Here is a 10,581-nt window from a genome sequence, read left to right as displayed (position 1 = left end):
TATTGTGCACAGAGAGCTCTGGGTTCTGCTGCTGAAAGTCAGGACCCCTTCAGCCACTTTGCCTGGGAGGAGATTCTCCTGGGCTGATGCCTGAATGAGTCCCAAACACCTCAGAGCAGCTGCTGCCCCAAAAATGGGGTTGGACAAGGATTATATCTTCATTTTTTTTGTAATTCCTTTATTATGAAGGTCTCCAAAGGTTACAGAAATGACACCTCTGCAGTTGAGTCTTGCACTGGGAGCAAGGACTTGATTGCTTCTCTTCTGCTTATGTCATGTAAAAATTGTTTTCATCTGTCTGCTGATGGGCTGCAGTGGAAAGCAGAGCACAGGATGTATAACTGCAGAATTTGTCAGATAAACCAGTGCTTAAAATATCTCTCCTCACTGCATGCCATTACATCTCTTCTCCCTGTTGCTTGTCTCATTCAGGATACTATTAACTCAATCACTTTAGTAGTAGCTCTGCTTACAGCACAGCATTAAGTCAGAGTAGAGCAACAGCTGCTTGAGATGCAGCAAAATTTATCTCAGCTTTCTATTAGCTGGAGGCTGTGGGCCCACACCAGGAAGAAGGTAAAAAGCAATTCATATAGGAAAGCTAGGAAATTAAATCTGTTGTACCAAAGAGGAAGATTTAGGCCACATGAGAATCCATTTATTCCAGTAGTCCCTGCTGTCATTCCTGATTTCCAGCAAGGACATGATGACAGGGAGATGTTGGTGTGGGGGAGGCAATCTTCATTCAACTGCCCAGGTGAGCAGCTATTCAAAACTTACTATGAATTCAGTTATCTTAATATAGCTTAGGCTGAATGAAGATACTTTTATTCCAGGCTAAATGAGATGTTTTTAATGTCAGCTACTAAATTATCTCATGTAATCTAGTTGCTGTCTCCTGCTGAAGCAATGACTATCCGTGCTTGGGAGAGACAGAATAATTTCCCTATGAATGTCTTCAAAGCAGCATGATAGTGACCTTACTCTGAGACTCGTTGCAAAGGTGCTGCATAGCTATCAGGAGCAGAAATCTCTTCTCCAGCCCGGGGTAGACTCCAAGAGGCGGAATAGTCCAGGTGAGGGACTGGGATGTTGGGCTGAGACCTGTTGCTGGCACTGCCGCCAATCTGTGGAGGAATCATTTCCTCACTCACCCACTTAGCTTTTATTTATCTCATTAATAGTATTTAGGGGCAGAAACTGGATGGAGTGGGTAGCTCTAGCTCAGGTTCAGGATGGTAATTCAGGAAATGGTCACTAACTGTGCCCATGGACTGAGGCCAGCTTCTGCCTTCAGTGTGTTTGGTTCTTGATGGCAGAGGGAGAGAGGATGCTGTATTAGGAGCAAGCCTGAGCCTCCTTTTCTCCCCTTCCCAGATGGCTGCATTTCCCTCTTCTCTCAGAACAAGTCACTGGATCATTCCATGTGCAGCGTGGAGCAAGTGACTCCTGCAAGCCCTCCATCCTCACATGCCTCTGCGGGCAGGTCCTTGGGCTGCTCATGCATCAGTGCTGCAAAGACCATGGTCCCTTTTTTTGTCTTCAGCTGTTATCGCAGCGCTGTCCATGTCCTTGCAGGAAGCAGCTGGGATAAGGGGCTTGAGCTTGCAGTTGGTTTCAGCATATCTGTGCTACATCTTAGGCTCTGCGGTGGAGCTGAAGTGGCCTCACACGCCTGAGTGGCTGTTGCAGTAGTGTTGTGTTCAGGGTGGGTGGTTTGTATCTGCTGGATTAACCGCGTTATGGCCCTGTAGCAGCTTTGCTGCCTGTTAACACCTAGTTAAATCAGTGAGGGACAGAGCCCTTCCAACACCCTTTGCTTCCACAAAGCAAGGTTGGTCTTCAGGCTAGAAAAAGCCTGGCTGGCAAGTTGCTGAAAAAAGACTGGACGCACTTTAGCCTTTGAAAGTGGCTGTTGGAAAGCGGCTTGGGCTGAGCAAACCCGGGTACTCCAGCATCTCCAAAGAGATTCAGACTGGGGTTATGCACAAAGGGTGTTTAACATTCACAGCAGTGCACTGGCTGCTGGGCTCGCTGCACTTCGTGCATTACTGCTGCTGGGAGCTCAGGGAGGGCCACAAAGCCAGATCCTAGTAAAAGAATAACATCATTCGGTATAATAATCCTGGTGGCTTTACTCTTTGCATCTAAAATGATGAGATCAGGTGCCATCTAGTGTAAACCCATTCTTTTAATGCAGATGTGACTCCATCCAGCTTTCTGTTATTTTTTCTTTTCCCTGCTTTGATATGAAAGATCTATAATCCACAACAGCTCTAACAAAAGCAATTCAGCCCTTCCCCTGGGAGTTCCTGCAGTAAAAGCCTCACCAAGTGCCTGCTGATGCTGTCTGCAGTGCTAAAGGGAGGACAGGAGAAGTGCAGAGGTCTCAGACCTACACCACCATCTATTCTACAGCCCACCTGGGGAAACAAAGCAGGAGTGGGATGGGATGGATGTGCTGTGGGGTTGAATCTGTGGCTGGGGGCTAGCGAGGGTGCTCTGGGCTGTCCCTCCTGCTCCTGGCCAGGTCTGCTCCCTCTGTAGCTTCTGCAAAATGATCGTGGAAATAGCTGGCTCTTAGGAAGAGTGCATGGGCCTTGTCCAGCCTGTGTTGAACTCAGTGGGAGACATTCCTTCCCCTTGGATAGGAGCAGGTGTGCTTGTGACTAGTGCTGTTATGTAGCACTCTGCCCCAGGGTTTCAAAGCATGAAGACTTATTTCACATCCCTTCCTGCTCCTCTCTGAGGACACTGCTGCTGAGTAGCCACTGGGTACGGGCTGGCCAGAGTCCCTGGGGAGTTATAACCCCTCCAACCACCCTGTCACCATCAGGTCACTAGGCACTGAGGGCAGGAAAGACTCAGGAGGGCAGAAGGCTGAAGCCACCCTCTGGGGATAAGGAGGGTTGTATAAATATAGCTGGTACTGATTAGTGAAGAATGTGTCCATAAATATTTATTCTTTTCACTCCTGCTAGTTGACTTAAAAGAAAAATTGGCTGCTTCTGCCTGCAAAAGTGTTTTATGCTTATTTAACTGGAGTATGACTCTTGATGCACTGAGATGCACAGCCACGTACTTGCGTGTCTGCCAGTGCGGTTCTCCCTCCTCATGCAAAGGTGACCAGAAATATTCAGTTTAACTCTAGTCTGAGATGTAAAGTCATGTTGAAAATTAGGGAAGGATGAGCTGATGCCTTCAAAGCTTGTACCAGGGGAATTCTACATTCCTTAGGGCATGTGGAAGGGAAGGGCTGGGGATCAGTTTGCCACTGCCACGTGTGGGAGCTTTGCTTAGAGCAAATCTGCTGGGTTCAGACCTTCCAGGGCAAGCCAATCCTGCCTCAGGGGAAGAGAATAAACATTTTAAAATGTAATCAGAGTCATTGGGGAAATATGACAGGATTTAAATGGTGACATAACACGCTTGTCTTGTCTCTGCTGCCTGTGCTAATGAGCATGAATTGAGAGCATTAGAGATCTATGCACAGGCATTAGTGTGTGTGAGATCACAGCCTTAATTAGTCTCATCCTCTACCAGCAGCCAAGCCACTTGCCTGTCCAGCACAGGCAGAAATACCCTCCAATGCTCTGGAGTTACACAGGCTTCAGCACAGCACCATACTGCCATCCATCGTGTCTTGCGGCTGGATGTGCACCTGGTTGTAGGGGTATTCTTTTGTCTTCAACTCCTTAAGAGAAATCTGAGCACTTTTCCCTCTCTTCTGGGGAGTTTCAGAAATGTTATGACAACTCTGAGACTTTTTTTGTTTTCTGTTGAACATTTCTCACTTTAGGAGAACTTTCAGCATTCAGAACAGCTTTTTTTGTGAAAACCAATATTTTTTTCAGTAAGTGCTTAATTTCTACAAGAAAATTAAGTTTGGGCTGGAAGCAAACAAGTAAAAGCCTCCAGAGAAAGGATCTAGGGTTCAAGCTTGTCCTGGCTTTTCTTCCTATCCCTCCATGCTCCTAATTCTCCAGTGTGGCCTTTTCAGTGAAACCTCATGAAGCCCCATCAGCAAGGTTTGGCCCGGCAGCGGTGTGGCTACTGATCTGTGGTGGGTGCTGGGAGGGAATGGTGGCTGTAGCTGCTCAGCCAGTCGTGCTCCTCTGGCTAGAGATCGGTCCTCTGGCACCTCTCGGCATTGCCCTGATGGTATGAAATTAATTTTGAAAAAGAAAATCACATGGCTAATGTGATTGATTAGATGCCTTTGCTCTGCTACATTTAATCGATGGCAGTGGGTATTTATTGCATTATCTACTACAAATCAATAGTGATTAGTACCTCATTAACCTTTTCTGTTCATTTGATTGTCTTCTTGCAGTGCTGTAATAACAGAGCACAGAACATCCCTCTCCAGCCTGGCAGAGATGGGTTTGTAGGCTGGAGAAGATGAGTGCTGATGCTTTTGATGAGTGTAACCCCGCAGTCCTATTACTTCTCTGAGTAAGTGGAGAAAACATGGTGTAAATCATCCCCACCAGGAAAGAGATGCTCATGGGAAGGTTCATAGAATCATAGAATCATTTAGGTTGGAAAAGACCTTTAAGATCATCCATTCCAACCATTAACCTACACTACCAAGTCCACTCTAAACCAATCAAGGGTAGACTAGACTAAACCATATCCCGAAACCATGTCACCTCCAGGGTCCCATTGGCATAAGCATCTCAACCCAGTAACTCTGTGGCAACAGTTGAACAGGGAACAAAACTCTCAGCAGTGCAAAACCTCTGGTGTGGTGAATATGCCTGAGGAAAAGAGAACTGCTGGGTGCTCTGGCAGTGTTTCAGGGTTGTCACAGCAGGAGTGAGCTGCCCCCCGGTGACTTTTTTGTGTTGCACTTGCCCCTAGGACATGGGACAGTCTCTACTGTGATAGTTGCACAGAAAAGCAGAGAGCCTCAGTGAGCAGCTCTAAGGAGTAACCTCCCTTTTTCCCCAGATGTGTTTGTTCCCCCACATCTGTGCAATCAGACCTTGAAGCTGAGTTAACCTGCTTGCTGGGCTGAGTTGTGCTCCTGACACAAACCTGCGGGGATAGTGTGTACCACTGCAGTCAGTCAGCTGGATTTCTACCGCTGCAGAAAATGTGGTTGGGAGGTTGGCCCATAAATCCTGCTAGACTGACAGGCTTCTACAAGTAGTAGACTTAGATAAATTTATTTGAATTAGATAAATGTCTTCAAATTAGATAAATATCTTCAAATTAGATTAGTTCTGTGTGAGTTTGTCAATTCTCAGTTTGAGTGCAGCCCCTGAATTTCCCACCTGCTGGGAGGCTGAACTTGTGCAAATGAGCTCTGGCAATGCTCAGGCCTGTTCTGAAATTGTCAGATATATTAAGAGAGCTCTTCAGAAAGGGACTGTACTTTCCTCAAATTCATTCAGTACTCTCCAGCCACAGCGACTGCTGTAGGTAAGCACCACAGCTCGTGTGTGACGTGCTGCACTGGCTTGGGTGCCTCAACTGTAGCTCCTAGAGAAGTCAAGGCTCTGGTGTGCGGACACCCAGTATGAGGCAGTCCTTGCCTGAAGGGTGGAGACTAATTAGGCCACTGGGCTGGAGAGGTGATACACCTATCAGGAGGAGAAATTAAGGGTTGGAGGCATAAATTTGTCCCATGGTACCCTCCATGTGCAAGGTAGACCCAGATCATGCATAAAGGCAACACTGAGGATAAAGAGTCTGTTATCTCCCCTCTGTCAAAGCATCCTGCAACTTTGCATGCAAATCTAGCTAGTCTTCCTCTGCCACCCAGCTCATCTATGTGAGAATATTGGACTTGCTTGACAATTTCCACAGTTAATATAAATAATCCCAGTCCTGTAGAGTGAGTTACTTGCACCCCTAACGCTGGCTCCTTCTGCACATGTTGCCTACACCACCGCTCTGGAGACTTTACCTCTCACACCCAAGGACAGTCAACCTTCATGAACAGGCTCTGTGTCCTTTACACACTGAGAATTTTAACAGCCAAGGTGTCCAAATCAGAGACCAGGCAATAACAAAGACTGATCTTCAGCAAGTCTCTGCTTTGCCTGTCTGTAACACTCAGGCCCACGTTGTGACTTACAGATGATTTGCGCTGGGCATTAAAAAAAAAAAAAAAAAGCTGGTGACGCAAGTGGTTTTTTCTTTCAGGCATTTCAAAAAGGACTAGAGAGAGCGTAAGTGCAAGAAATTGCCAGAGAGGGGAGGAGGATTGCAGCTTTTAAATCGCCTGGCACTGTGATGCAGGGTTACGCTCAGTGGTGTTGGCACAGTGGAGAGATCACTGCAGGCAAATCTGGGTGAAACTTCTTTTAGTTGGAAGGGGTTTTTTACCAGAAAATGTAGCTTTATCTAAAGGAAATGCTTCCACAAAATGTGGTTTTGTTTTAATTTGAACTGCTTTGACTTTGGGTTTTAGTAAGCGTCAAAGCATTCCAATGGCATTAAAACAAAATATTTCTGGTAATATAGATTAAACTATTGCTCTCTGTTTGATTTGATTAACTTTTTAATCCAGGCAGTATCTAAATGACTGATAAACTGTAATCCTGTGGTGTCCACCCTATGGAAACAGTACATCTCAGTGGTTTGGAGCTAAATTCTCGTCTTTGATCTTCTCTTGCACAACAGAAAACAACAAATTCCCACCCAACTGAGCCTGTTTCAGGCTGGCTTTGCTCAGTAACAGTCTCAGTGTGGCACTGAGCAATATGAGTGTAAAGATTTGTAGATATGCAGATACAGAAAGATTTAAGAAGTATCTGAGTTCCCTACCTCCTCTACCTGCTTGAACTGTGCTCTTAAGCATCTACCCCTGGCTGTTGGCTGGGACATGTCAAATTGAACTTGGTCTGATTAAGCATGGCAGCGCCCATAAATTGGAAACATTCCTGTTGTGAGTGGATTACATATATGCTCATAACTCAGAGCTTAGAAAATCCCCCTTGAAATGGTGATTTCTCACTGCTCCTAGGGCTTTTCTTTAAATCCAACTTCTGCCTGTTATCCCTGGAGCTGAAGAGATGGAGCATGCATCTCCACTGTTTGTACAGTTCCCAGCACAGTGCAGAACTTGTGTCTGAACTGTGCTGGATTCAGCTGTACCTCAAGACAAATGGCGAGGTGGTGCTGGAACCCATGGTACCCAGGACTTCTGTTAGAAAACTCACATGATGCTTTTTCCTCTGCATTGGCTATTTCTGTAGACCGCTTAACTGCAGCACTCAGCTGATTCTTGCCCATGCTGAGGAAAGCACATGTGCAAGCTGCACAGACCAGTCCAGCTGCCTAGGGACAGAGGATTGGGCACCAATCTGCTAAACAGGGATTTAGCCAAGAGGCAGCCCTGAGTGCCAGCCGTCTCCTAATACTCTCTTAAGGAGCCTAGCAGCACAGGCAGCTGCTGCTTCCTCCCTGGCCCTCCTCACAGTTCAGCTCAGTCCTCCAACTCTGCAGCAAGGCATTTCCAAACAGAATTACGTTTCATTGTCTTCTTGCTACAGTGCATTTTAATTAGGAGCACAGCTGCCCTGGAAACATGGAGCTCACTTTTCAAAGAGTGCTCTGGAAAGTGATTACAGTGGATTAAAGCAGAAAGGTTAGGCAATTTATTCATCTGGCACTTTGCAAATGCATCGGATTTTTTTGTGCTGCAAGGATGATTTAAAAAAGAAAATTAATAACATCTTTTTGGCTCTTGCTAGCCTTAAGGCACTCTGCTGCACAAGCTAGGTGTTGGATCTGAAATGCTGTTTGTAAGTTGGGCCTACGCAGTGTCCAACTGCTCCAACAGCTCTCAGCTGTGTGTGAGGGTGCTGGAGTTTCATTGCTGGTGTCCTTGTAGCCCCTCCAGTTAACAAAGGTCCAGTTCAGCCAGGAGTTGCCCCAGGAATGAATGTGGACTCGCAGCGTTCACTAATCTCAGCTCCAAAGGACCCACTTACCTGGATGTTGGCAAAGTAATGCTGTTTGTACTTGGCATTGACTTTCCATCCTGAGCCCTTGCTGCCAACTCCCCAGCTGGCCGAGCTCCCTTTCTGAAAGGACTGTTTTGATTTACAGTAGTGAGACTCTGGCCCATTGAGCCATGCAGCCCTACACAGGTATTGCAAGCTGCTGTGAGGTATTTGTTCAGCAGTGTTATTTGTGCTGAGAAAGCTTTGAGAGGTTTTACTCAGGTGTGGGAACACTCCTGTGCCCAAGAGCTGGATGAACCCCCTCTGGCCCAAGGCTATGTGCTGTTGTCTCTCAGCTGCATGGCTTAAGTGCTTAAAGCACTGGAAAGGATAAAGCCCCTAGAAATTAATCAGCTTCTCTTCAAAGCTGAGGTTCTATGAGAAGATCTCAATCCCTTTCTTCTCCAAAGGAAAGGCAGTGGGGGTCCCTGGCTGGATAGTGTATGATGAAGATCCAACTTGCACAATGTGTGAAAAATCTAAATCTGTAAAACATCAGGGGATTAAAACTTTCTATGTGATCTGTGAGGAGAAATTAGAACAGGCATCGCATCCAGCCCTGCTCCAAAAGGGTGCCTTGGAATTGTCCTATGGCAAGTAGCAGCTGGATGGGACATCCCAAGGATGAACAGCCTCCCCTGGCAGAGCTGTATTAGCAGCAAGAAAACAGAATTATTTCCAAATGCAGCTACCTGTGTGGATGTTGTGCATGTTTCTGCTGGGTAGCATTGGATTGAACCTGTCTTAGGCTTGGGGAACTAGCTTTGTGATAGTTTCCAGAGTAGTGGTCAAAATACCAGGAATCAAATGCCACCGCCGGGCAGCTTTGGTCATTAAAAGCCCGTGATGGCTGTGGTTTGGGCATTGCCATGCTCTGCCAAAATGGGAAGACCTGGATGTGCTGCTCCAGTCTGGAGCTAGTGTGGTGCAGGTGCAGCTTTAGCTGCCTCTGCTTGTGTTAACATACTTGGTGTCTTCTCATAGGGTAAAAAAAGGCTGGAGATGCTCAGATACTGCACTTGTGGGAATAATAGTACTTTAAATAGAGGCGTCTTTGAGTGGGGTACTAACCATTGAAATTGTGTTTGAGTGCAATTCAAAGACATGTAAGAACTTGTTTGCCCTTCTCTTATTTTGTTTGGCTGATGTAGGCGTGTTTTTGTTTTTACTCACTTTTCTGTCCTATATTGTCCCTTTTTTCCAGTAATGTTGACTGTTCCATCTGCTTATTTATCACCCACAGTTAGAACCCGAATTTCAATTAGCAATCTGCTTTGTTTGGTTTGGTTTTAAACAAGGCATTGAAAGCTCCAACAAAGCTTTAATACATAGAACTACTTGTAATGCAGCTGTTAAAGCTCTTCCATCATATCCATGAACAAAATTAATTCTGTTGCTATCAAGATGCATCTAATAAATTAGGTTTAATCCTCCTCTACTGCAGCAGATAGAAGGCACTTCAACAAAGACAGAAAGATTTTAAATGACTGAGATGGAAAATGGTCTTCGCTCAGTGCTCCAGAGATGTAAAAGAAACTAAAACCTCATGTGGTAAGAAATAATTCATCCAGCAACTGGAAAAGCAGTCCCTGGACTTCTGCACTGACTTCTAATCTTGACACTTCACTTTTGGATCTGAATTCACAAGCTGGGGGTGTGGAAGCAGAAAAGAGGGTGGCCAGGCGTGTGGCAGCATCCCAGGCAAGAACGTGCTCCCCCGAATCCCACAGATCCATGCTGTGGTTTGTAATTCCGGCTGCCTGTGGCCCTGCCAGCTTCTTGATCACTGGATCTAGATCACCAGGATCCCTCATAGGAAGGGCTTCTCTGGGGCAGCTGACTCAGCCAGTATTTGCTAAATGAAGGGGGGTTAATTGCAGTGAGTTTGCGTTCGACTCCAAACCCAACATCATAAATTGCTTCAACACCCTGTCAATAATGCATATGCCTAAATCCCACTGACTTGTAACTAAAGTGAAGCCAGTGCTGAAGTTCTCTGCTGAATCAAGGCTGAATGGATGAATTACCACTATTAGGACTTACCAGTTATAACTACCGGTCCTATCTTAATGACAATCCACTGTTTGGCACACTGGGCAACGGAAAACAGCCCTACGGGCCAAGTAACGTGTGCCGTGTGCCCCGGGCAGGCTGTTCTCCTGGAGCATAAGCTGATTCCTCCCGCTTGCCAGCCAGCGCGGCTTTCCCGTGCGTCCCCTTCCAGCACGCCGGGTGCTGTGTGGGGCGGCAGGGCCCCGGGTGGGTGTGGAAGCCCTGGTGTGGGGCGGACGGGCCCGGAAAAGCGATCTCCCCCCAGGCCGCCGCTCTGCAGGCCAGGCCTGAAGACGAGTGGAAGGCCTCTACACCGCCGCTGTCCGCCCTGACTGCCGTTCCTGCGGTGAAGCAGCTCCCGCCGCGCCGCCTCCCGCCGGGGCCGGCTCCCTGGCTGGGGCGGCCGCTGTTACGGCGCGGCTCACCCCTGCGATGAGCTGCGCGCAGGCCTCAGCCCGGGCGGCGGGCGGTGCCGGGGCAGGGCTGATCCCGCCCCGCCGCACCGGGACCTCCCCGCCGGTGGGGCGCGGCAGTGAGGGGCCGCGGCCACAGCCGCTCCCGCGGGGGCGGG

Source organism: Pelecanus crispus, chromosome 9 (assembly GCF_030463565.1).
Source record: "Pelecanus crispus isolate bPelCri1 chromosome 9, bPelCri1.pri, whole genome shotgun sequence".
Taxonomy (NCBI): Eukaryota; Metazoa; Chordata; class Aves; order Pelecaniformes; family Pelecanidae; genus Pelecanus; species Pelecanus crispus.
This window is presented reverse-complemented; position numbering follows the sequence as displayed.